This window comes from Mobula birostris, chromosome 8, assembly GCF_030028105.1.
Source record: "Mobula birostris isolate sMobBir1 chromosome 8, sMobBir1.hap1, whole genome shotgun sequence".
Lineage (NCBI taxonomy): Eukaryota > Metazoa > Chordata > Chondrichthyes > Myliobatiformes > Myliobatidae > Mobula > Mobula birostris.
In genome coordinates, this window is record NC_092377.1 from 6,429,874 (window position 1) to 6,457,647 (window position 27,774).

Here is a 27,774-nt window from a genome sequence, read left to right on the forward strand (position 1 = left end):
TAGTTAGCTTACTTTCGTATTCTATCTTTACCTTCTTAATGGCATTTTTAGTTGCCTTCTGCTTAAAAGCTTCACAATTCTCTAACTTCCCATGAGTATTTGTTCTATTATATGTTCTCTCTTTATGCTGGCTTTGACTTCTTTTGTTAGCCATGGTTGTGTCATCATTCCTTTCGAAAACCTCTTCCTCTTTGGGATGTATTTATCCTGTGCCTTCCAAATTGCTTCCAGAAATTCTCGCCATTGCTGGTCTGCCATCATCCCTGCCAGTGTTCTTTTCCAATCAATACCAGCTGACTCCTCTCTTATGCCTCTGTAATTCCCTTTACTCCACTGTAGTACTGATATATCTGACTTTAGCTTCTCCTTCTCAACTTTCATTGTCAATTCGATCCGATTATGATTGCACGCCCCTATGGGTTCTTCTACCTTTAGCCCTCTAATCAGTTCTGGATCAATGCACAACACTCAGTCGAAAGTAACTGATTCCCTTCATTGGGTTCAACCAGGAGCTGCTCTAAAAAGCCCCCTCCTGCAATCCAGTACCAACCTGATTTTCCCATTGTACTATTGTAATATTGTCCTTTTGACACACATTTCTATCTCCCATTGTTATCTGTAAACCATATCATTTCTACTATGTGGGGTCTGTATGCAACTCCCATCAGGGCCTTTTTATCCTTGCAGTTCCTTAGCTCTATCCACAATGATTCAACACCTTCTGATCCCATGTCACTTCTTTCTAATTATTTGATTTCATTTCTTACCAACATACCCATGCCACCCCCTCTGCTTTTCTGACTATCCTTTTGATAGAATATGCCCCCTTGGACATTAAACTCCCAGCTATAATCTTCTTTCAGCCATGATTTAGTGATGCCTACAACATCATACCCTGCCAATCTGCAACTGTGCTACAAGTTCATCTACCTTATTCCATGTACTATGCACATTCAAATACAACACCTTCAGTCCTGTATTCACCCCATTCAATTTTGTCCATCTTTTATGTTGTAACGCATCCTGTTGACTGCAATTTTGCCCTGTCATCAGTCTCTCCTCACTACACATTGCCTCTGTTTGTAAACCAGCTACCTCATCTTCAGCACTATTATCCACCTTTCCTACGGACCTTTTCACATTGAAATTTAGGCAGCTCAGGGTATTAGTTGCACCATGCACAGCCTTTTGATTCCTAAACTTGTCTGAGGTCTTCCCAATATCAGCCCACAACCTCTCCACTAACTGTTCTGGCGCTCTGATTCCCAACCCATTGCAACTCTAGTTTGAAACCCACCAGGCAGCATTAACAAACCTTCCCGCTCATACATTAGTACCCCTCCAGTTCAGGTGCAAACCGCCCTTTCTGTACAGATCCTACCTCACCTGGAAGAGAGCACTATGATCCAATAATTTTATACCCTCCCTCCTACACCAACTCCTTATCTACATATTAAACTGTATAATCTTACTAGTTCTGGCCTCACTAGCTCGTGGCACAGGTAGCAATCCTGAGATCACAAGCCTGAAGGACCTGCCCTTTAATCTAGCACCTAAGTCTCTGAATTCATTGCAGAACCTCGTCACTTGTCCTACCCATGTTAGTAGTACCTACATGGACCACAATTTCTGGTTGTTCACTCTCCTACTTAAGAATGTCAAGGATTTGATCCAAAATTTCCCAGGCCTTGGCACCCAGGAGGCACCATACTATTTGGGAATCTCATTCTGACCCACGGAACCTCCTGTCTGTTCCCCTAACAAATTCCCTATCACCGCAGCGTGTCCCTTCTCCTCCTTTCCCTTTTGATTCACAGAGACTCAGTGCCAAATACCTGACCATTGTGACTTTCCTCTGTTAGGTCATCGCCCGTCCCCCCTCTCCCAACAGTATCCAAGGTGATATACCTGTTGTTAAGGGGGATGGCCACAGGGGTACTCTGCACTGGCTCCTTAACTACTTTCCCCTTCCTGACTGTCACCCAGTTTCCTGTGTCCTGCACCTTGGGTGTAACTACCTCTCTGTATGTCCTATCTATCACCCCTTCAGCCTCCCGAATGGTCCGGAATTCATCCAGTTCCAGCTCCAACTCCTTAATGCAGTTTGTTAGAAGCCACTGCTGGATTCACTACTCACAGTTGTGGTCATTGTGGACACTGGGGATCCCCTGCTTTCCCACATCCTGTAAAAGGAGTATTCCATTATCCTGCCTGGCATCCCTACTTTCCTAGCTGAGCAGATTTGAAGAAGGGAAGGAATAAAAGTCTTCACTTCGAGCTTTTCTTTTGCCTTCTCTGACTGAAGACACAAAATGACCACTCTAGCTCCTTCCACCCAAATGTCGGCAGCATTTATCTTGTATTCTCCTTGACTTGTTTCCTCTCTGGATGGAAGTCTATTTAAGAGCTGAATTTGATATCTTTTTGTAGCTTAGAATTTCCTTCACTATCAACCCTTCTGCCCATTCTTCTCATGACTACCATCAAGGAGGTGGTACAGGAACTTGAAGACACATATTTAATGTTTCAGGATCAACTTCGTCCTCTCTGCCATCAGATTTCTGAATGGACAATGATCACATGTTCATTACCTCACTTTTTTTTTACCTCTTGTTCTGTTTTTCCAGTTACTAATTTAAATATATATATTTCTTATTGTCATTTATAGTTTTTTATTATTTCTATTGCAATGAACTGCTGCAAAACAACAAATTACATGACATATGCCAGTGATATTCAAGTTGATCCTGATTTGGAGTGTGATAAGACAATGATCTCCTCCAAGATCTTGATATATCCCATGAAGTTAGCCCTGGAGAGTCTCCTTGCACACAGCCCACAGCCCACTGGTCACTGCAACTCCTGTCACGTCAGCTTCGGCAGGTGGAAGCAGCATAAGATGCATAAACTTCATTCATTTTTGACTCTTGTTTCTTTTGGTTCCAGGGCATGCCCTTTTCTCACTGTTACCATCAGGTAGGAGATACAGAAGCCTGAAGGCACAATCAGCGATTCAGGAACAACTTCTTCCCCTCTGCCATCCGATTCCTAAATGGACATTGAAGCTTTGGACACTACCCTACTTTTTTAATATACAGTGTTTCTGTTTTTGCACATTTTAAAAATCTATTCAATATATGTAATTGATTTTCTTGTTTATTTATGGTTTTTTATTATTATTTTTCTCTCTCTGCTAGATTATGTATTGCATTGAACTGCTGCTGCTAAGTTAACAAATTTCATGTCATGTGCAGGTGATAATAAACCTGATTCTGATTCTACTTCTGGTTCTAATGTGTCCACTGAAAAACCTGGGTGTAATTAATGTTTAATTTATGCTTTTCTCATGAATAATGCTTATGTGATGTGCCACTATTAAGTTTTCCAACTGAGTACTTGTGCATTTGACTATAAATTCAAATTTGACTTTGATTTTGATTTCCTGGGGCCTGACTGAGTATGACCTTGAAGATACTTAGTAACATTGTGTCATGACAACAACTATTCCCTCAATGCAAACCAAAAGAGCAGAGTGTAGTGGACAGTGCGGAAGCCTGTCAAAGCTTACAGTGGGATCTCAATCGGCTGGTAAATGAGCCACACATGAGGCTGCTAAACAAGAGCCCATGTTATTACGAGAATGATATAAGCATTGATAGGAGACTCGCTGACTGTAACGAGGCATAGAGCGGAAGTAAAGCAGTCCTTTTAGATATAGATAGGACAAAGGAGGAGGTCCTGAAGAGAAATTTCTAGGAGTTAGGAAGGAAGCTGAGAAGCAGGACCTTCAGGGTAGTAATCTCAGGATTGCTACCTGTACCACGTGCTAGCGAGGGCAAGAATAGTAGGATCAGGCAGATGAATGTGTGGCTGAGAGACTGGTGCAGAGGGCAGGGCTTCAGATTCTTGGATAATTGGGATCTCTTCTTGGGGAAGTATGACCTTTTCAAAAAGGACAGGTTACACCTGAAACCGAAGGGGACCAATATCCTGGCAGGAAAGTTTAATAGAGCTGTTAGGGAGGGTTTAAACTAATTTGGCAGGGAGATGGGAACTGGAATGACAGAGCGGAGGAAGAGGAAAACAGAAATAAATCTAAGATAGTGAGCAGTAAAGATGTCAGGAAGGACAGGCAGGTGATGTGGCAAATTTGTAGCCATTGGGATGAGTTGCAGTGCAATAAAGTTGCAGTGAAATCAAAGCAAAAAGTACCAAATACTAGTCTTAAGGTGTTATACTTAAATACACGCAGCATAAGGAATAAGGTGGATGATCTTGTTGTACAGCTACAGATTGGCAGATATGATATTGTGGCCATCACTGAGACATGGCTAAAGGATGCATGTCTCTGGGAGCTGAACATCCAAGAATATATGGTGTATCGGAGGGATAGGAAGGTAGGCAGTGGAGGGGGCGTGTCTTTATAGGTAAGAAAGGATATTAAATCATTAGAAAGAGGTGATATAGGATTGGAAGGTGCAGAATCTTTCTGGGTTGAGCTAAGAAATCACTGGGGTAAAAGGACCCTGATGGCAGTTATTTATAGGCCTCCAAACAGCTGCAGGGATGTGGACTACAAATTACAACAGGAAATAGAAAAGGCTTGTCACAAGGGCAGTGTTATGATAATTGTGTGGGATTTTAACATGCGAGTGGATTGGGAAAATCAGGTCAGCACTGGATCTCAAGAGAGAGAATCTGTAGAATGTCTGCGAGATGGCTTTTTAGAATAGCTTGTTGTTGAGCCCACTAGGGGATCGGCTGTACTGGATTGGGTATTGTGTAATGAACCCGAGGTGATTAGAGAGATTGAGGTGAAGGAACCCTTAGGAGGCAGTGATCATAACATGACTGAATTCACTGTGAAATTTGAAAAAGAGAAGCTGAAATCTGATGTGTCGGTATTTCAGTGGAGTAAAGGAAATTACAGTGGCATGTGAGAGGAACTGGCCAAAGTTGACTGGAAAGGGACATTGGCGGGAAAGATGGCAGAGCAGCAGTGGCTGGAGTTTATGCGAGAAGTGAGGAAGGTGCAAGACAGATATATTCCAAAAAAGAAGAAATTTTCGAATGGATAAAGGATGCAACCGTGGTTGACAAGAGAAGTCAAAGCCAAAGTTAAAGCAAAGGAGAGGGCATACAAGGAAGGAAAAATTAGTGGGAAGACAGAAGATTGGGAAGTTTTTAAAACCTTACAAAAGGAAACTAAGAAGGTCATTAAGAGGGAAAAGATTAACTATGAAAAGAAGTGAGCAAATAATATCAAAGAGGATACTAAAAGTTTTTTCAAGTACATAAAGAGTAAAAGATAGGTGAGAGTAGATATAGGACCGATAGAAAATGATGCTGGAGAAATTGTAATGGGAGCTAAGGAGATGGCGGAGGAACTGACCAAGTATTTTACATCAGTCTTCACTGAGGAAGACATCAGCAGTATACCGGACACTCAAGGGTGGCAGGGAAGAGAAGTGTGCGCAGTCACAATTATGACAGAGAAAGTACTCAGGAAGTTGAATAGTCTAAAGGTAGATAAATCTCCCAGACCAGATGGAATGCACCCACGTGTACTAAAGGAGGTGGCTGTGGAGATTGCGGAGGCATTAGCGATGATCTTTCAAAAGTCGATAGGTTCTGGCATGGTTCCGGAGGACTGGAAGATTGCAAATGTCACTCCGCTATCTAAGAAGGGGGCAAGGAAGCAAAAAGGAAATTATAGACCTGTTAGCTTGACATCGGTGGTTGGGAAGTTGTTGGAGTCGATTGTCAAGGATGAGGTTACAGAGTACCTGGAGGCATATGACAAGATAGGCAGAACTCAGCATGGATTTCTTAAAGGAAAATCCTGCCTGACAAACCTATTACAATTTTTTGAGGAAATTACAAGTGGGCTAGACAAGGGAGATGCAGTGGATGTTGTATATTTGGATTTTCAGAAGGCCTTTGACAAGGTGCCACACGAGGCTACTTAACAAGATAAGAGCCCATGGAACTACGGGAAAGTGACATACGTGGATAGAGCATTGGCTGATTGGCAGGAAACAGAGAGTGGGAATAAAGGGATCCTATTCTGGTTGGCTGCCGGTTACCAGTGGTTTTCAACAAGGGTCCGTGTTGGGACTGCTTCTTTTTACATTGTACATCAACGATTTGGATTATGGAATAGATGGCTTTGTGGCTAAGTTTGCTGATGATACGAAGATAAGTGGAGGGGCCGGTAGTGCTGAGGAAACGGAGAGTCTGCAGAGAGACTTGGATAGATTGGAAGTGGCAAATGAAGGACAATGTTGGAAATTGTATGGTTATGCACTTTGGCAGAAAAAATAAAAGGGCAGACTATTATTCAAATGGGGAAAGAATTCAAAGTTCTGAGATGCAACAGGACTTGGGAGTCCTCATACAGGATACCCATAATGTTAACCTCCAGGTTGAGTCGGTAGTGAAGAAGGCAAATGCAATGTTGGCATTCATTTCTAGAGGAATAGAGTATAGGAGCAGGAATGTGATGTTGTGGCTCTATAAGGCTCTGAAAAGACCTCGCTTGGAGTACTGTGGGCAGTTTTGGTCTCCTTATTTAAGAAAGGATGTGCTGACGTTGGAGAGGGTACAGAGAAGATTCACTAGAATGATTCCGGGAATGAGAGGGTTAACATATGAGGAATGTTTGTCCGCTCTTGGGCTGTATTCCTTGGAGCTTAGAAGAATGAGGGGAGACCTCATAGAAACATTTCAAATGTTGAAAGGCATGGACAGAGTGGATGTGGCAAAGTTGTTTCCCATGATGGGGGAGTCTAGTACGAGAGGGCATGACTTAAGGATTGAAGGGCACCCATTCAGAACAGAAATGCGAAGAAATTTTTTTAGTCAGAGAGTGGTGAATCTATGGAATTTGTTGCCACAGGCAACAGTAGAGGGCAATTCATTGGGTGTATTTAAGGCAGAGATTGATAAGTATCTGAGTAGCCAGGGCATTAAAGGTTATGGTGAGAAGGTGGGGGAGTGGGACTTAATGGAAGAATGGATCAGCTCATGATAAAATGGCAGAGCAGACTCGATGGGCCGAATGGCCGACTTCTGCTTTTCTGGTTGACTGCCAGTGACCAGTGTTTTTCTGCATGGGTCAGTGTTGGGACTGATTTGTTTCATGTTATATGTCAATGATTTGTTTGATGGAATTGGTGGCTTTGTGGCCAAGTCTGCAGATGATACAAACATAGATGGAGGGGCAGTTAATGTTATGGAAGCAGGAAATCTGCATAAGGACTGAGACAGATCAGTTTTAATGGACAGAGAAGTGCCTGATGGAATATAGTCCAGGGAAGTGATCATTATGCATTTCGGTAGAGGGGAATGAAGGCAAAGACTATTTTCTAATTTGGAAGAAAATTTAATACTCAGAAGTGCAAAGGGACTTGGGAGTACTTGTGCAGGATTGCTTAAAGGTTAACTTGCAGATTGATTTGGTGGTAAGGAAGGGAAATGCAATGTTAGCATTCAATTTGAAAAGACTAGAATGTAAAAGCAATGACGGAATCTCAAATCTTTATAAGGTATTGGTCAAACCATACTTGGAGCATTGTGAGCACCATATGTATTATTTCAGTAAATAAGAAGGTTAAATCTTGTTTATTGAATTCATTTATGATGAGTTATATGTATAAGTATGTGAATTGCCTACATCATCATGTTACCTCATGATACATGGGCACCTTGTTTAAATTAAAAATTGAAGTTAGATCCACATTTTGGACACACATTTCTTCTTTTGAATTAGTTTAATGTTCCAAAGTTACAAAAATTTTGCTAAGTACATTGGGTGTAAATGCATATAGTATGCTTCAAAGATTGACTGCTCCAACCAAACTAGCAGATACGAGCTTTGCTGATATTGTTAAACGTGGTGCAGGAATGCTTAGAACCAAAGCCATTGTTTAAAACCAAACACTTTAGGTTTCAGAAATGGAAACCAAAGGAAGGGAAATACAATTCAGCTAATGCAGCTGAACTGAAGAGATTGCCTGAGCATTGTCAGTTCAATTATGGGCTTAATGATGAAATTAATGAGATTGTTACATTTGTCGAATCTTACAATAAAACATTCAAAAATGATTCCTAACTGAAGCACAACTTACTTTTGGAAGAGCAGTTGAAATCTCTGTTCCAATGGAAACCACAGGCAGAAACAAACTGAGTTGCAGTGGGGAATGAAAGTGAGCATGAACAAAATTGCAACATCTAAACAGAAACTGCCCTGGCCAAGAGTTACCATTGTATGCAGGGGCTCACATACTCCAGATCAAAGCAGATATAAGGGCAAATTTTTCACAAAATGTAACAAAGTAGGACACATACAAAGAGCATGTTGGACAGACAAAGTAAATCAACTGAATAGGGAAGAGAAAAAGCTAAAAAATCAAGTTGCAGTTCCAAAAAGAGCACTGATTTACACACTGTTGATGAAAGAGCTGATAATGATGAGAGTGAAACAGGACTGGGTGCCCTTGAGATTTACCATGTGAAAATGACAATAGACAAGCTATATAGCTTACACCAGAAGTGAATGACAAAGTAATTAAAATGGAATTAGACACTGTTTCAGCTATTTCAGTCATTCCACAAAATGAGTTTGAATGGCTTTTCAGAGATATTGAACAGAAGCCTGCAGATATTCAACTGAGAACTTATACTGGAGTAAAGACAAGTCCTGTGAGAATGACATTTGTAACAGTGAAATATAACAGCTACAAGCCACATTGAGTTTCTATATGGTATAAACAGTATGACCAGCATTGTGCGGAATGTGATTGGCAGAGACAACTACAACTTGATTGGAGATCCAGCCACCATTTTCATGCCACATCCCCTACAATAAAGTCAGGTGGCAGTGAATTAAGGAAGGTATTGAATGAAGCCACAACTGTCTCCATGCCGAACTCTATGAAGGCAAACAGGTATTGGTGCCAACCTCTGTGCCTCTGGTTGGAAAGCATATTGGACCAAGGAAGAAGCATGCTGCCCAGAGGAATCATGAAAGTGACAAAAGCAGTGGTCCAACTACAACAGTCTCTGGAGGTAACAACTGAGAAATCTTCTGATATGTTAATCAGGCAGTTACTTGAGAAATATGGTTTTAAACTGGAAGAGAATTGAAGAAGCTTTAGGATAGTTGCAAGCATTCGGCTTTTGTGAGCATAGAGAACCAGAATCCACCCTGTTTGCATTATGGTTATTGCATGAACTACAACTGGGAGAAAAAAGCTTCTTGTAAAGGTGGATGCAAAGACCAAAGCCCAGCTGGATGAATGGAAAGAGAAAAGGGAAAGAGTCAATAGAGAGATGAGCACAGAGGATTTAATCACTTGATGTTGTAGATGAGGAAACAAAGTGGAGAGATCAGATCGAGATGGGAACAATAGAAGGATTAATACCAGAATACTTTAGTGAACTAAATGCACCTTCCCAAGGTCAAGATGCACAAACTGGAAGAAAAAGGAAGAAGAAGAAAGGTTGCTTTTGGTGTCAGAACCACTGCCTACAATCTCAGTCAACTCTGACTGTCAAGTCAAACTAGAGTTTCTAGAAAGTATTGGGACCTAGAGGCAAAAGAAAATAAAATTTAAAAGTAATAGTGCGAATCCACTGATAGACCAGATGGAACCACTGTCTGACTGCTGCTTCTGCCCGGAACATCGGGAGGACCCGGCAGCATTCCAGCGGCAGTCCGGGAGCAGCGTTGGAATCTGCGGTAAGATGCTGAACTTTAAATAACTTTAGAGACTGTTTCATGGAAAAGAGCACTGACGTCACTGCATTCTGGGTTAGCGTTAGCTCACGTCACGGGGATCATCGCGCGCAGGCGATTCTGGGAAATGGTGTGAGGTTTAAGAAGATCTTGGGAACCTTCAGGAAGATTCTATTAGGAAGCGGAGACTGTGTGGGTCAAATTTGTCTACAAAGTCCGGAGAGGCAGACAGTTTTTTCACCTAATGGCTGATGACTAATGACTAACGACTAATGACGAATGGCTAATGGCTAATGGCACTAATGGAACTATCAAACTGCCGCACTAGCAAAAAATAAAAGGAGGAAAAAGGAAAAGTTGTTTGGTCATTGAGTGGAATTCAGTTAAAAAACCTTCGGATAGACGCATTCAATCTCTTTCAAGTGGGGAAGCTGCACATGGTCAAAGGAGAAAAAGAAATCCAACTTGACTCTGACAGCCACCACAGAGAAAGCACAGGAACCTGAGATTGGTTCACAGCCACATGTCTCACCTGCCAGGCAGAGTGATTCTCCTCGTCAGGAAAGATGGTATCCCACAGGAGTAAAAGATCATCCACAGCAATTAAATCTTTAGATCTGAGTAGGATAATTTAAAATGCACCGTGCTGTGGATGTTTGTATGGTGGTTTTACTATACAGAGTGTGTATCTGAGATGCATTCTCTGTTCAGTTGGATTTTATAGCCATGCAGGGAGGAGTGTTGTGTATTTAATATTTAACTAACCTTGATTGAGCATTCTTGTTCATTTAAATAATTCATTATGGGTTATATGTAAAATACATGAAATGCATACAGCATCACGCTACCACGTGATACGTAAGTGCCTCGCTTAAAATAAAAGTCAAAGCTAGACCCACATTTCGGATTCCTGTGTCTTCCTTTGAATTAGTTTAATGTTTTGAAGCTACAGAACATGACAGTGGCGGTCCCTGAGAGTGATTCTGGGAGTGAAAGTGTTGAGGTATGAAAAGCATTTGATGGCTCTGGGCCTGCACCCACTGGAGTTGAGAAGAATGAGGGGAAGATCTCATTGAAAGTTTTTGAATATTGAAAGGTCTAGATAAAGTATTCGTGGAGAGAATGTTTCCTGTAGTGGGGGAGTGTAGATCCTGGGGGTACAGTCTCAGACTAGAGGGACTCCATTTAGAAATGAGATGAGCAGGAACCTCCTTAGCCAGTGTGTGGTGAATCTGTGGAATTCATTGCCATAGACGTCTGTGGAGGCCAATTCATTGATTATACTGAAAGCGGAGGTTGATAGTTTCTTGATTCGTCAGGGTGTCAAAGGTTACAGAGAAAGGGCAGGAGAATGGGGTTAAGAGGGATAATAAATTAGATGCGATCAGATGATGGAGCAGACTCGATGGCTGAATGGTCTGATTCTGTGGAGCACTTTTGATCAATCTAACCGTTCCCTCCCAGACTGCACTCCACTTTCCTTTCATCCATGTGCTGATCTAAGAGTCTGTTAAAAGGTGCTAAAGCCTTTGTCTCTGCAAACATGCCTCACCACTCACTGGATAAAAATAAATAAATAACTACTTCTGACATCCCCCTGCATGTTCCTCCAATCATCTTAAAATTATGTCCCCTCGTATTAGTCATTTCCGGCCTGGGAAAAAGCCTGTGGCAGCCCATGCCTCTTACTATCTTATACACTTCAATCAAGTCATGTCTCTTCCTCCTTTGCTTCAAGGAGGAGAGCTTAGCTTGTTCAACCCATGCTCATCAGATACACTCTCTAATCCAGGCAACATTCTGATAAATCTGCTCGCATCCTCTCTAAAGATTCCACTTCCTTCAATAATGAGGCAATCAGAAATGAACAATATAGTTTAAGTGTGGTCTAATGAGGGTTTCACAAGCTGCAAAATTACTGAATGACAATTGAGCTCAATATATTGAAGCCAAACTCCATATGCCTTCTTAACCACCCCATCAACTTGTGTGACAGATTTGAGGGATCTGCAGACGTGGACCCCAAGATCCCTGTTTCTTCACACTGCTATCATGAGAGGATGCTGCACCAAACCTAACCGTAATGGCCGATATGAGATCTCTGTCTATGATGGCAGTGCAGAGGGATGGGGTTCCTCTTGTCCTCACCTCCTAACCCATTAACCTCTGAACCTAATACATCATTCCCCACAACTTCTGCCATCTCCAACAAAGCTTCTTTCTCTCTCCCACCCCACCCCATTCCACTTTCCAGAGAGATCACTCTCTGTGGGTGACAGCAGAACAGCAACGGCTGTATTTTCTGGAGTAATTTGGAAGGTGCAGGATAGGTACATCTCAAATATGACTGGGTACTTGAAAGAGAGGATGAAGCTGAAGCTGACAGGGAAGTCAAAGACAGCATAGAAGCAAAATAGAGGGCATACAATATAGCAAATATTGATGGGAATTTAGACAATTGGGAAGATTTTAAAAAACCAACACAAGGCAATGAAAACAACAGGAGAGAAGAGATGAAATATGGAGGTAAACTAGCCAATAATATGAAAGAGGATACCAAATGCTATTTCAGATATATAAAGAGTGAAAGTGAGTTGAGAGTGAATCTCAGACCATTTTAATATGACGCTGACGGAGAGGTTTAGGGGAGAAAAAGTTCTATTTTAACTTCATCAGTCCACAGTGTTTCCAAAATGCATCAGGGTTTTTAAAATGTTCCTTTGAACCTTTTGAATATGTTACGTACCCCATAACTGGGTTGCCAAACCGGCAGAAATGGACCACTCGTTGGAGTCTGGATTACTAGGAACTAATAAAGTTTTATTAAAGAAATAAGTAACACAGTTCTCTAATTGTAAGGATATAAATGCAACAGGTTAGCAATGATAATACACGCATGTACACAGAACTGGGGTAATAGGAATCAACCAAGCTCTATCGCAGTCTAGGGGTAAAATGATCAGTCTCAAGTGACGCAGAGTTCACTTCAGCTCAGTACAGTTCGCAGTAATCGCTGTTGTGCCATTGGAGAGAGAGAGAGGGGGGATGCAATTTGATTCAGGCAGACCTTTGATGTTCTTCGCAGTTGGTTTCAGGCGGACCCTTTTATGCCTTCTATCCCGCTGTGGTCACTGACTGTGACCCCTCCGTTCCGGATACGACCGTTCTTCCGCGGTGAACCCGGCACCCAGGCAAGGGCAGACACACACACCAGGTTCCCACCGATCGTACCTTTACACCCTGTGAGCCTATGGTCGGTTCCTGCGAACCAGACCTCCAAACTCCCACCACTTGTGGGGGCACACCGCTCTTCCCAGGGTCTCGTTATCTCATGGTGTGTCGTGTGCCTTAGCGAACCGGCTCTTTTTATCCCCCTGCTGGGGTATTGCCTGTCCATCAAACTTCAAACAGTTCAGGTTCAAAGCAACCAGTCTGTCAATAGCTGAATTAATGTTTCTTTTCCGTTAAATCCTCTCTCTTCTCTTATTAGCATTCTGAATGTTTCTCCATTGTCTCTCATCTCTCTCAGTAGCATCAGTCGTCCGATAGCTTGGTTTGGCGTCACAAATAGAAATTTTTGGCCGTAATGAACAAAGGTATGTTTGGAGCAAATAGGGTCAGAATTTCATGAAAAGAACACCTCTCCAACTCTTAAGCACAGGGTGGATCAATCATGCTTTGGGCTTGTGTTGCAGCCAGTGGCACGGGGAACATTTACTGGTAGAGGGAAGAATGAACTCAATTAAATACCAGCAAATTCTGGAAGCAAACATCACGCCGTCTGTAAAAAAGCCGAAGATGAAAAGAGGATGGCTTCTACAACAGGATAATGATCCTAAACACACCTCAAAATCCACAATGGACTACCTCAAGAGGCGCAAGCTGAAGGTTTTGCCATGGCCCTCACAGTCCCCCGACCTAAACATCATCAAGAATCTGTGGATAGGCCTCAAAAGAGCAGTGCATGCAAGACGACCCAAGAATCTCACAGAACTAGAAGCCTTTTGCAATGAAGAATGGGTGAAAATCCCCCAAGCAAGAATTGGAAAACTCTTAGCAGGCCAGAAAAAGCATTTACAAGCTGCGATACTTGCCAAAGGGGGTGTTAATAAGTACTGACCATGCAGGGTGCCCAAACTTTTGCTTCGGGCCCTTTTCCTTTTTTGTTATTTTGAAGCTGTAAAAGATAGAAATAAAAATGTTTTCTTGCTTAAAATATTAAAGAAATGTGTCACCTTTAACTTTATGCCTTTTGGAAATCAGTTCATCTTTTACTCGCTTAGCTATTCACAGAAATTTTGGCCGGGGTGCCCAAACTTTTGCATGCCACTGAATATTCTCCCCATGACTGTGTGTGTTTCCTCCAGTTACGCCCCACATTTCAAACACATACGGGTTAAAGCTATGTTGATGCCAAAAGCATGGGACACTGGCCAGCTTACCAGCGCAACGTAAACACAAAATACTCTGCAGATGCTGGGGCAAAGCAACACTCACAACACGCTGGAGGAACTCAGCGGGTTGGGCAGCATCCGTGGAAACGATGAGTCGATGTTTCGGGCCGGAACCCTTCGTCAGGACTGAAGAGGGAAGGGGCAGAGGCCCTATAGAGAAGGTAGGGGGGAGGGTGGGAAGGAGAAGGCTGGTAGGTTCCAGGTGAAAAACCAGTAAGGGGAAAGATAAAGGGGTGGGGGAGGGGAGGCAGGGAGGTGACAGGCAGGAAAGGTGAAGAAGGAATAGGGGAAAACACAATGGGTACTACAAGGAGGGGGAACCAAGAGCGAGGTGGTAGGCAGCTGGGGGAGGGGGCAGGGTGAAATAGGGATAGGGGAAGGGAGAGGGAGGGAATTACTGGAAGTTGGAGAATTCTATGTTCATATCAAGGGGCTGGAGACTACCTGGACGGTATATGAGGTGTTGCTCCTCCAACCTGAGTTTAGCCTCATCATGGCACTACCTCTCCATATGTCCTATGTATCACCCCCTCAGCCTCACGAAAGGTCTGAAGTTCATCCAGTTCCAGCTCCAAATCCTTAACATGGTTTGTTGGGAGCTGCAGCTGGATTCACTTCTCACATTTGTAGTGGTCAAGGACACTGGATGTCTCCCTGCCTGCCCACATCCTGCAAAAGGAGCATTGCACTATCCTGCTTGCTTTCCCTACTGTCCTAATGAACAAACATAAAGTAGGGAGGGGTAAGCCCTCTACATACAACTTTTTGTTTTTGCCCTCTCTGACTGAAACCTCGAAGAGCTAGAGCAAAATCTCCATTCTGACTCTGTCCACTCCAATGAAGGCTGCTGTGACGGTGGTCACTCCCCATGCCCCTGCCTTAGTTTAACATGTTCTGGCAAAATTGTTCCCAAACACCAAATGGTCGCTCCCCAAAGCTCCAAAAAGACTGCTGTGAGTGACTGGCTTTAATAGTCAATCAGCAAAGCTGAGTGAATTATTTCTTATCAAGTTTCTGATCTCTCCAATTGGTCTCTGGTCAAAGCTCCCAAAAAAGACTGCCCTGAGTGACTGCCTTTAGTAGTCAATCAGTGAAGCTGAGTTGGCACCATTGACACAGGTAGGAAAGGTGAGGAGGTCCTGAAGAGAGATTTTACAGTGCTAGGTAGAAAACTGAGAAACAGGACCTCCAGGGTAGTAATCTCTGAATTGCTGCCCATGCCATGCGTCAGTGTGGGTAAGAATAGAATGACTTAGAAGGTGAATGTATGGCTGAGAGACTGGTGCAGGGGATAGGGGTTCGGACGCCTGGATAACTGGGATCCCTTCTGGGGAAGGTATGACCTATCTAAAAGGGATAGGTTACACCTGATCCAGGGTGGTGCCAATATCCAGGTGGGTAGGTTTGCTAGAGTGGTTCGGGAGGGTTTATACTAAATTGCAAGGGAGATGGGAACTGGAGTGATAGGGCTGAGGATAAGGTAACTGGTTTACAGAGGCAATGTGTAGTGAGACTGCTAGCAAGATGTTAGGGCAAAATTGCAGTCTATGGGTTGAGATGCAACGTAAAAAGCAGATAAAATCGAAAGGGGTGAATACAGGACTGAAGGTGCTATATTTGAATGCGCACAATATACAGAATAAGGTAGGTGAACTTGTAGCAAGGTTACAGATTGGCATGTAAGGCATTGTGGGCATCACTGAAATGTGGCTGACAGAAGGTTATAGCTGGGAGTTTAATGTCCAGGGATAAACATTCTATCAAGCATCAGAGTGATCAGCAGCACTGGGGCTCCACAGGGGACTGTCTTGTCTCCCTTTCTCTTCACCATTTACACCTCAGACTTCAACTACTGCACAGAGTCCTGTCATCTTCAGAAGTTTTCTGATGACTCTGCCATAGTTGGATGTATCAGCGAGGGAGATGAGGCTGAGTACAGGGCTACGGTAGGAAACTTTGTCACATGATGTGAGCAGAATTATCTGCAGCTTAATGTGAAAAAGACTAAGGAGCTGGTGGTTGACCTGAGGAGGGCTAAGGCACCGGTAACCCCTATTTCCATCCAGGGGGTCAGTGTGGACATGGTGGAGGATTACAAATACCTGGGGATATGAATTGACAATAAACGGGACTGGTCTAAGAACACTGAGGCTGTCTACAAGAAGGGCAGGAATGGATTCTCAATATTCCTGGATTTCAGTGCTTTAAAAGGAATAGAGAGGACAGATAAAGGGGAGGAGGGGTGGCATTACTGGTCAGGGATACTATTACAGCTACAGAAAGGGTGGGTAATGTAGCAGGATCCTCTTTTGAGTCTATATGGGTGGAAGTCAGGAACAGGAAGGGAGCAGTTACTCTATTGGAGGTATTCTATAGGTCCCCTGGTAGCAGCAGAGATACAGAGGAGCAGATTGGGAGGCAGATTTTGGAAAGGTGCAAAAATAACAGGGTTGTTATCATGGGTCACTTTAAGTACCCTAATATTGATTGGCACCTGATTAGTTCCAAGGATTTAGATGGGGCAGAGCTTGTTAAGTGTGTCCAGGATTAATTCCTGTCACAGTATGTTGACAGGTCGACCGGGGGAATGCCATACTAGATCTAGTACTACGTAATGAACCGGGTCAGGTCACAGATCTCCCAGTGGGTGAGCATCTGGGGGACAGTGACTACCGCTCCCTGGCCTCTAGCATTATCATGGAAAAGGATAGAATCAAAGAGGACAGGAAAATTTTTAATTGGGGAAAAGCAAATTATGAGGCTATAAGGCTAGAACTTGTGGGTGTGAATTGGGATGATGTTTTTGCAGGGAAAGGTACTATGGACATGTGGTCGATGTTTAGAGATCTCTTGCGAGATGTTAGGGATAAATTTGTCCCGGTGAGGTAGATAAAGAATGGTAGGGTGAAGGAACCATGGGTGACAAGTGAGGTGGAAAATCTAGTCAGGTGGAAGAAGGCAGCATACATGAGGTTTAGGAAGCAAGGATCAGTTGGGTCTATCGAGGAATATAGGGAAGCAAGAAAGGAGCTTAAGAAGGGGATGAGAAGAGCAAGAAGGGGGCATGAGAAGGCCTTGGCGAGTAGGGTAAAGGAAAACCCCAAGGCATTCTTCAATTATGTGAAGAAACAAAGGATGACAGGAGTGAAGGTAGGACCGATTAGAGATAAAGGTGGGAAGATGTGCCTGGAGGCTGTGGAAGTGAGCGAGGTCCTCAATGAATACTTCTCTTCGGTATTCACCAATGAGTGGGAACTTGATGATGGTGAGGACAATATGAGTGAGGTTGATGTTCTGGAGCATGTTGATATTAAGGGAGAGGAGGTGTTGGAGTTGTTAAAATACATTAGGACAGATAAGTCCCCGGGGCCTGTCGGAATATTCCCCAGGCTGCTCCACGAGGCGAGAGAAGAGATTGCTGAGCCTCTGGCTAGGATCTTTATGTCCTCGTTGTCCACGGGAATGGTACCTGAGGATTGGAGGGAGGCGAATGTTGTCCCCTTGTTCAAAAAAGGTAGTAGGGATAGTCCGGGTAATTATAGACCAGTGAGCCTTACATCTGTGGTGGGAAAGCTGTTGGAAAAGATTCTTAGAGATAGTATCTGTAGGCATTTAGAGAATCATGGTCTGATCAGGGACAGTCAGCATGGCTTTGTGAAGGGCAGTTCGTGTCTAACAAGCCTGATAGAGTTCTTTGAGGAGGTGACCAGGCATATAGATGAGGGTAGTGCAGTGGATGTGATCTATATGGATTGTAGTAAGGCATTTGACAAGGTTCCACACGGTAGGCTTATTCAGAAAGTCAGAAGGCATGGGATCCAGGGAAGTTTGGCCAGGTGGAATCAGAACTGGCTTGCCTGCAGAAGGCAGAGGGTCATGGTGGAGGGAGTACATTCAGATTGGAGGATTGTGACTAGTGGTGTCCCACAAGGATCTGTTCTGGGACCTCTACTTTTCGTGATTTTTATTAACGACCTTGATGTGGGGATAGAAGGGTGGGTTGGCAAGTTTGCAGACGACACAAAGATTGGTGGTGTTGTAGATAGTGTAGAGGATTGTTGAAGATTGCAGAGAGACATTGATAAGATGCAGAAATGGGCTGAGAAGTGGCAGATGGAGTTCAACCCGGAGAAGTGTGAGGTGGTACACTTTGGGCGGACAAACTCCAAGGCAGAGTGCAAAGTAAATGGCAGGATACTTGGTAGTGTGGAGGAGCAGAGGGATCTCGGGGTACCTGTCCACAGATCCCGGTAAGTTGCCTCACAGTTGGATAGGGTAGTTAAGAAAGCTTATAGGGTGTTAGCCTGCATAAGTCGAGGGATAGAGTTTAAGAGTCGCGATGTAATGATGCAGCTCTATAAAACTCTGGTTAGGCCACACTTGGAGTATTGTGTCCAGTTCTGGTCACCTCACTATAGGAAGGATGTGGAAGCATTGGAAAGGGTTCAGAGGAGATTTACCAGGATGCTGCCTGGTTTAGAAAGTATGCATTATGATCAGAGATTAAGGGAGCTAGGGCTTTACTCTTTGGAGAGAAGGAGGATGAGAGGAGACATGATAGAGGTGTACAAGATAATAAGAGAAATAGATAGAGTGGATAGCCAGCGCCTCTTCTCCAGGGCACCACTGCTCAATACAAGAGGACATGGCTTTAAGGTAAGGGGTGGGAAGTTCAAGGGGGATATTAGAGGAAGGTTTTTTACTCAGAGAGTGGTAGGTGCATGGAATGCACTGCCTGAGTCAGTGGTGGAAGCAGATACACTAGTGAAGTTTAAGAGAATACTAGACAGGTATATGGAGGAATTTAAGGTGGGGGCTTATATGGGAGGCAGGGTTTGAGGGTCGGCACAACATTGTGGGCCGAAGGACCTGTACTGTGCTGTACTATTCTATATTCTATGTTCTAAGGGTCAGAGCCGTCTCTTATTTCCTGAGGAGACTGAGGTCCTTTAACATTTGTCGGACGATGCTGAGGATGTTCTGCGAGTCTGTGGTGGCCAGTGCTATCATGTTTGCTGTTGTGTGCTGGGGCAGCAGGCTAAGGGTAGCAGACACCAACAGAATCAAGAAACTCATTTGTAAGGCCAGTAATGACTCTCTGACGGTGTCTGAAAAGAGGATGCTGTCCAAGTTGCATGCCATCGTGGACAATGTCTCCCATCCACTTCATAATGCACTGGTTGGGCACAGGAGTACATTCAGCCAGAGACTCATTCCACCGAGATGCAACACAGAGCATCATAGGAAGTCATTCCTGCCTGTGGCCATCAAACTTTACAACTCCTCCCTTGGAGGGTCAGACACCCTGAGCCAATAGGCTGGTCCCGGACTTATTTCCTGGCATAATTTACATATTATTATTTAATTATTTATGGTTTTATATTGCTATATTTATACTCTGTTCTTGGTTGGGCAACCGTAATGAAACCAAATTTCCCTCAGGATCAATGAACTATGATTATGACTATCAAAAGGACAGGCAGTTAAGAAGAGGGTTGGAGTGGCTCATTTGGTAAAAAATGAAACCAAATAATTAGAAAGAAATGGGATGTGGTAGGAAGGTGTTAAATCATTGTGGGTAGAGCTAAGGAAGTGTAACAATAAAAATATCCTGATGGGAGTTAGATATAACCCCCAAACAGGAGTAAGGATGTTGTCTACAAATTACAGCAGGAGATAGAAAATGCATGCCAGAAGGGCAATGTTACAATAGTCATGGGGGATTTCAATATGCAGGGAAATTGGGAAAATCAGGTTGCTGTTTAACCCCAAGAAGGGCAATTTCTACAATGGCAATGAGCTGCCTTTCTGGAGCAGCTCGTGGTTGAGCCCATTAGGGAATAATCTGTTCTGGACTGGGTGTTGAGCTGAAATTGATTAGAGAGCTTAAAAGAACCCTTAGTAGCCAGTGACTATAATATGATAGAATTCACCCTGTAATTTGAGGTTTCAAAAGATTTCAAAGGTATAATTTAATGTCAGAAAATGTATACAATATACATCATGAAATGCATTTTCTTTGCAACCATCCATGAAAACAGAGGAGTGCCCCAAAGAATGAACGACAGACAAACGTGAGAACCCCAAAGATCCCCCCAGCTCTCCCCTCCCACTCATAAGCAGCAGCAAGCAACCCCCCGCCCCCGACTGGCAAAAAAAAATGCAATGTCTCTTGCCACCAAGCACTCAAGCATGAGCAAAACAACAGCAAAGGCACTGACTTGCAGTTACCCGAAAGACTTCGCATTTCACCCGGTATTCAACATACCACAGGTTCTCTCTCTCCCCCAATAAGGGAAAAACAGATGTCTCCATTTTCCCAGTGAGCAGGGAGACATAACAAACAAATTCCTGGTTTACGATGTTAAAAGTCCGCCATGTTGCTTTTTTCGAGCTCCGTGCCCAAAAATCTGGGCACACACCTTCAGATATCCCAACTCCACTGATGACACACAGTTCTCCTGTTGTGACATCAACTCGATCCACTCCTCTCCAGAGCCCCGAGATCCTTGGCTTCCAAATCCGAGCCAGACTCTTAGGCTGAGACTTGGCATGGCAAACAGCCAGTTATGAAACCCCAAGAGCAGTTCCCATTCCTGCAAAGAACCGTTGTGTGTGTGTAACTTCAAAAGAAGATGCTAAGTTCACATGTATCATTATTAGAGTGGAGTCAAGGGAATTACAGAGGCAAGAGAGAGGAGTTGGTCAGAATTGATTGGAAAAGAACACTGGCAAGGATGACAGCATAGCATCAATGGCTGGAATTTCTGGAATCAATTCAGCAAGCACGTGATATATGCATCCAAAAGAGGAAGATGTATTCTAAAGGCAAGATGTTGCAGTCATGGCTGGCAAGAAAAGTCAAAGCGAACATAAAAGCCAAAGCAAGGGCATATAATAGAACTAATATTAGAGAGAAGTTTAAGGAATGGGAAGCTTTTAAACACAAACAGAAGGGAACTAAGAAGCTATTAAGAAGGAAAAGATAAATACAAAAGTAAGCTAGCCAATAATATTAAATAGGATACCAAAGGTTTATTCAGGTACATGAAGTGTAAAAGAAGAGAAAGCAGAAATCAGACCACTGGAAAATCATGCTGGAGGTGTAGTAATGAGGGACAAGGTAATGGCAGATGAACAAAATGGCGTATTTTGCATCATTCTTCACTGTGGAAGACACTAGCAGTAGGCTGGAAGTTAGAGAGCATCAGGTGGCAGAAGAGTGTGAAATTACCATTACTAGGGACAAATTTTTTGGGAAACTAGAAGGTCTGAAGGTATTAAGTCACCTGGATCAGTTGGACAACATCCCAGAGTTCTGAAGGAGGTAGCTAATGAGATTGTGGGGGCATTAACCATTTAACCATATACAACCATATAACAATTACAGCATGGAAACAGGCCATCTCGGCCCTTCTAGTCAGTGCCGAACACTTACTCTCACCTAGTCCCACCGACCTGCACTCAGCCCATAACCCTCCATTCCTTTCCTGTCCATATATCTATCCAATTTAACTTTAAATGACAACATCGAACCTGCCTCAACCACTTCTGCTGGAAGCTCGTTCCACACAGCTACCACTCTCTGAGTCAAGAAGTTCCCCCTCATGTTACCCCTAAACTTTTGCCCTTTAACTCTCAATTCATGTACTCTTGTTTGAATCTCCCCCACTCTCAATGGAAAAAGCATATCCACGTCAACTCTGCCTATCCCCCTCATAATTTTAAATACCTCTATCAAGTCTCCCCTCAACCTTCTACATTCCAAAGGCATTAGTAATGACCTTTCAAGAGTCAAATAATTCCAGTATAGTTGTGGACGACTGGGTAATTGCAAAAGTCACTCCACTCTTCAAGGGGAAGAAGCAGGAAAAATGGAAATTTAGGCCAGTTAGCCTGACCTCAGTGCTTGGGAAGATGTTGAAGTTGACTATTCAAGGTGTGTTTTTGGGGTACTTGGAGGCACATGATAAAGTCGGCCATTGTCAGCATGGTTTCCTTCCCTGACAAACCTGTTGAATTATTTGAAGAAATAACAAACAGGATAGACAAAGGTCTATCAGTTGATGTTGTGTACTTGGTTTTCAGAAGTCCTTTGACAAGGTGCCACAGATGAGGCTGATTAAAAAAGCTATGAGCCCATGGTATTACAGGGAAGATTCTAGCATTGATAAAGCAGTGGCTGAATGGCAGGAGGAAAAGAGTGGGAATAAAGGGAGCCTTTTCTGGCTGGATGTTGGAGACTAGTAGTGTTCCACAGGAGATTGCTTCTTTTTACATGATATATCAATGATTTGGAGGAAGGAATTGATGGCTTTGTGGCCATGCCCTGTAATTTGTTTTACTCCACTGTTATTTTTACAGATTGGACTTTAGCTTCTCCTTCTCAAATTGCAGGGTGAATTCTATCATATCATTACTGCCTCCGAAGGGTTTCTTTACCTTAAGCTCGCGTATCATTCTGTTTCATTGCACAACAACTAATCGAGAATAGCTGATCCCCTGGTGGGCACCACCATGAGCTGCTCAAAAAAAAGCCAACCTTGGCGGCTCTTCCATGGGATCCAGTACCAACCTGATTTTCCCAACCTACTTGCATATTGAAATCTCCCATGACTATCATTAATTTGCCCTATTGACATGCATTTTATCTCTCCAGTTGTAATTTGTAAACCATGGCTTTGCTGCTGTTTGGAGGTCTGTATATAACTCTCATCCAGGTTTTTTACCTTTGCAATTTCTGAGCTCAACTTATAATGATTCTATACCTTCTGATCTTATGACACATTCTTCTAATGATTTAATTTCTAATTTTACCAACAGAGGCACACCATCCCCTCTATCTACCTGCCTGTCCTTTTGGTACAAAGTGTATCCTTGGACTTTGTGCACCCAGCTGTAGTTTTCTTTCAGCCACAACTCAGTGATCACACAATGTCAAACATGCCAATCTATAACTGTGCTACAAGTTCATCTACATTATTTTGTCTGTTCCACGTTTTCAACTATCAAACCTTCAGTCCTGCATTCATCACACTTTTCAGTTTTCTCTCTCTTTTACTCACCCCATTGACTGTAACTCTGCCCTATCATCAACATGTCCTTGCTAGCAGTCTCACTACATACCATCCAGGTGCCTTTATTACACCAAGAGAATCTCATTTATATTCCTCTAACTGTGGAATTTCCTTTTACCACTGCAGTCCTCTTCACCCCCATCTCTTCTGAGCCACAGCACCAGACCCAGTCACTGTAGCTCCCCCTGGTTGTCATCCCCCTGAACAATATCCAAAGAGGTATACTTATAATTGAGGGGAACGGCCCCAGGGCTGCTCCGCACTGTCTGCCCGTTTCCCTTCCTTCTCCAGACAGTCACCCAGCTCCCTGTATCCTGCAATCCAGGGATGTCTACCTCTTTAGTGCCCCTATCTATCACCTCCTCAGCTTCCAGTATGAGCTGAAGGTCATCGAGCAACAGCTCCATTTCCTAACCCGTCTCTGAGGAGCTGCAGCTCAATGCACCTGCTGCAGATGTGGTTATTCAGGAGGCTGAAGTTCTCCTGGAACTCCCACATCTCACACAGAACAAAACACTGCCCCTGGAGCCATTCACACTGCACTAACTGAGGCCTAACAGATGAGGGCCGAAGAGTGAAGAAAAATTAAAATTATTTACCTCACGGAAGGCTGATGAGGCAAAGCCAATCCAACGTTTGCCCACTCACAACAATGGCCGCTCCACTTGCCTCTGTCTTATTTTTATTCACCCTTTCTAATGAAAGCAACTCACTGATTTGGAGCAGTTCAACTCCAAAGAACTGCCGCAAAGCGCTGCCTTTTGAATCTGGAATGCGCAACTAAGTGAAAACATAGCTCTCTTCTCATTCTTCCGCGCACTGATTGGGCACTGTCTAATGACAACCTCCACAGTTGCGTGTGGCAATGAATTCCAGATTCACAATCCTCTGGCTGAAGAAATCCCTGCCATCCCTGTTCTAGTGGAACATCCTTGTAATGTGAGGCTGTGCTCTCTGGTCTTAGACCCCCCCACTATAGGAAACATCTTCTCCACATCCTCTATCTCAGTTTTTCAAAACTCTGCAAGTCTCAGTGAGATCTTCCCCCAAACCCCCACCTTCATTCGTCTAAACAGTGATTACAGGCCCAGAGCATTCAAACACTCCCATATGATCATCCTTTCATTCCTGGAATCATTCATGAGAACCACGTCAGAAACTCCCTCCAATACCAGCAAAACTTTTCTTTGATAAAGGTCCCAAAAACACAAAGGTTCAGACATCCCGCCTCTCCTGGAAGTTCCGGGGGTCCCCCGCAAATTAATACTGGCTCCCTGATGCCCGCAAATTATATACAATGTCCCGGAAATTGATTTTTTTGAGAGCGAGCATGAGAGAACGCGCGAGAGAGAGCGAGAGAGCGAGCGCAAGAGCAAGAAGGCAAGCGCGAGAGTGAGAGCGACCACGAGAGAGGGAGCGAGAGAGCGCGCGAGCGCGAGAGAGAGAGAGCAAGAAAGCAAGCGCGAGAGAGTGAGAGAGAGAGAGAGTGAGGGCAAGAGCGAGAAAGCAAGTGCGAGAGAGCGCGCAATAGAGAGAGTGCGAGAGCAAGAGCGAGAGAGTTCAAAAAAAAGTCAGACTGGCAGAGTGTTCCAAAAAAAGAAAATATAAAATGTACGTCACCCCAGACAACACTAAAGTGTACCCCTGCCTAATAGGGGTCAAAAATAATGACAGTGTTTCTCACTGCACTGTTTGCAACAGTGACTTTTATTGCCCATGGTGGGTTAAAATGAAAAAGACATGTTGAGGTGAGTTTAACAGGTGTCGTTCGTTCATTAGCATAGCTAACGTTATTTAAACTAGCTGGCTGGCTGCTCAGGAGCTACTCTAATGCACACATCCCAACTCTCCCGGAAGTCTCCCGGAAGTCTCCCGCAAATTGATGATGCTACCTCCCTGAAATGAGTTTTTGCAAGGTGGCATGTCCGAAGGTTCAAAGGTGAAATTTAATGTCAGAGAATTGCTTTTGGTGAAATGGCACACAATGCTACAAGAGCAGTTTGACCAATGCCACTTAAAGCCTCAACATCACATCCTTTCTTTTATGTCCTAGCTCTCTCGAAATGAATACTAACATTGCATTTTCCTTCGGAGTGCTGTCATTCACCTCGAAAGGTGGAGAAAAAATTAACAAGCATTTTGCTGGGACAACAGCTTTAGTAATAAGAAGAGTCTGGATAGACTGGGAATGATTTCCCTGGAGCTGATAAAGCTGTGGGTGGCCCTACAGAGGTAGAGTTGTGAGGGGTAGAGGCAAAGTGAAGGTCACTTTCTCCCCAGGGAAGGGGAGTCCAAAAGTAAAAGACAAAGATTCTCTGTAATGGGCAACCTGAAGGGGCAACTTTTTCCATTGTGGGGAGTGGATTGATCAGGTTGCCAGGGTAAGTGTTAGACATGGGTTCAATTACAACTCTGTACAGGTTCATGGATCGGAAATGTTTAGAAGGTTATGGGTCCAATGCTGGCAAATGGAACTAGTCAGGGAGGCTTGTCTTGGATGAGGTGGGTTGAAGGCCTGTTTCTCTGCTGGATAACTCTGCCTCTTTGACCTAATTCCCTTTGTTGGACTGACACTTCACTGCTGCATACAGTACGTTAAAGTGTTTTAAACAAGACTAGCTTCATTTGTCACATGTACATCGAAACAGAGTGAAATACATCATTCACAGCAAATCAAATTAGCAAAGATTGTGCTGGTAAGTTGGCCAGTGTCTGGCCAGTATGCTTCCGGCACCAACATAGCTTTAACCCATTTGTGTTTGAAATGTGGGAGGTCACTGGAGGAAACACACACAAACATGGGAGTTCTGCTTCCTAGGACACCAGGATTATAAGATTCTGACAAAAGTTTGTTGATGCTTACTAACTACTTGACAGTTATTTTACTGATTCTAGTTTATTGATAGACTGCTGAAATGCGTACAATGCCTGGAACTTAAATACGCAGATGAAGAGAATCACGAGTGCACAGAGTTGGAACAGTAACTTTATAAAGATGTCTGTGCAGTGACGAGGGTTGAGCTGCTCTCCTTGTACACAAGTGTGATTGATGATCACGTGCCAGTTACTCAGCAACAACTTCTCATTCCCAGTCCTGAGAGGCTGTCACCTTTGCCTCTCTCTCCACAGATCATATAAAGGATGTGACTGACAGCTGGAGAAAGCATGCTGACTAGGAAGTGTGCAGATACTTTCTGCCCCTGAGTGATGGACATCAGACTCAGTCGCTTGACTCTGAATTGCACGCCCTCAAGAAGCAATCACTTCCCACGTACATCCCAATTGTTCTCAGTACCTTCTACTGACTCATGTTGCAGCTCGTCATTTGCCAAACTTGTGTATTGTAATTAATTTAACCAACTGAGTTACTATGTTAAATTACAATCGACCTTACCTCACCGCTAGCCCTTACTTACCAAACACTCCTTGGATGCAGAGCTCTGGCGATTCAAGAATAAAACAGCTTGTGCATTCAGTGAGCCCTCGATTAATATACTGTATGCCAGTCGCATTCCTATGGAGTCATGTGACTTCAGTTAGCCAAGCCACTTTCTTTACTGCTGCAAACAAAACGAAAGAGAAACTAGAGCTGCTGTTTCCTGTAAAGCACACAACAGCTGCACGACACCTTCGATTTAAAGTTCAAGTTTAGTTTATTATCAAAGTACATATATGGTATCATAAACATAAAAGATTTTCTGCAGATGCTGGAAATCCAGAGCAACACACAGAAAATGCTGCATAAACTCAGCAGGTCAACAGCATCGATAGAAATGAATAAACAGTTGTTACCATACACTGTCCTGAGGTACATTTTCTTGCCGGCAATTACAGTCGAACAAAGAAACACAGTAGAGTCAATGAAAAACTACACCCTGACAAACTAGTATTAATATACAAAAAAGGCAAGCTGGGCAAATACAATCATAGACAAACGTTGTAGATGTGGAAGCAGTTCAGTGTTGAGGTGAGAGAAGTTATCCACGCTGGATCAGGAGCCTGATGATTGAAGGCTAATAACTGTTCCTGGACTTGGTGGTGTGGGACCTAAGGCTCCTGTACATCCTTCACAATGCCAACAGCAAGAGAAGAACACGGTCTGGATGGTGCTGGTCCTCAATGATGGAAGCTGCTTGTAGATATACTTAACGGTGGGGAGGGTTTTTCCTGTGATGGACTGGACTAGATCCACTACTCTCTGTAACTTCTTCCATTCCTGGGCATTGGTGTTTCCATTCCAATCCATAATGCAACCAGTCAGGATGACCTCCACTGTGCATCTACAGAAGGTTACACAACTGGCCTCACAGTCATGAGTATAAAGTGAATAGAGCAGGGGCTCAGCACACAGCCTTGTGGTACACCCATGCTGATGGTGATTGTGGATTGTGGTTTTACACACAGAGTGGTGGGTGTGTAGAACATGCTGCAAGGGGTGGTGGCAGAGGCTGATACATTTGGATATTTAAGGGTCTCATGGATGATTGAGAAATGGTGGGTATTG

General features: G+C 43.6%; 1 protein-coding gene across 1 annotated transcript in view; it reads right to left on the bottom strand.

The window, feature by feature from the left end:
* The window catches only part of LOC140201126 (uncharacterized), a 35,809-nt gene extending 9,030 nt beyond the window's left edge, over positions 1-26,779 (bottom strand). The window contains exon 1 of the mRNA XM_072264752.1: positions 26,687-26,779. The gene's annotated coding sequence lies outside the window, so the exon portion shown is untranslated. The remainder of the gene's footprint in view (positions 1-26,686) is intronic.
* Positions 26,780-27,774: the final 995 nt, after the last annotated feature.